Source organism: Neoarius graeffei, chromosome 5 (genome assembly GCF_027579695.1).
Source record: "Neoarius graeffei isolate fNeoGra1 chromosome 5, fNeoGra1.pri, whole genome shotgun sequence".
Lineage (NCBI taxonomy): Eukaryota > Metazoa > Chordata > Actinopteri > Siluriformes > Ariidae > Neoarius > Neoarius graeffei.
This window is the reverse complement of record NC_083573.1, coordinates 10410333-10411057: the sequence shown is the minus strand read 5'-3', so window position 1 is coordinate 10411057 and position 725 is coordinate 10410333.

The following is a 725-nucleotide window of genomic DNA, read 5'->3' as shown; positions in this document are numbered from 1 at the left end:
CATTTTCAAGTGACTATGCAGGGCTACCAAAGCCTGAAACTGCCAAAGCCTGCTCCAAAGCCTGAAACTGACTTCATCAAACTTTAAAGGCTGTCTGATATATACAACTTTATATATTCACAGCGCGCCTTTTGGCGGATGCCGCCTGAATCGTGCAGATCCGTTTTTTTTTTTTTTAGGGGGGGTGTTGGGAGTGTCTGATTATAATTTCAAAGTAAATTCTGTATTAAAATTACTAAATAAGCAAATCTGTTACAGTCCATGAAACAGGAAGTATAAGGATGAGAAAAAAACAGTTTAAATCAAGAAGCTGCGCATATTTGCGCAGTCCTGCACACCGCTCAGGCTGCACAAATGTGCGCAGCTTCCCAATTTAAACTGTTTTTTTCTTATCCTTATACTTCCTGTTTCATGGACTGTAACGGATTTGCTTATTTAGTAATTTTAATACAGAATTTACTTTGAAATTATAATCAGACGGCGGCACGGTGGTGTAGTGGTTAGCGCTGTCGCCTCACAGCAAGAAGGTCCTGGGTTCGAGCCCCGGGGCCGGCGAGGGCCTTTCTGTGCGGAGTTTGCATGTTCTCCCCGTGTCCGCGTGGGTTTCCTCCAGGTGCTCCGGTTTCCCCCACAGTCCAAAGACATGCAGGTTAGGTTAACTGGTGACTCTAAATTGACCGTAGGTGTGAATGTGCGTGTGAATGGTTGTCTGTGTCTATGTGTCA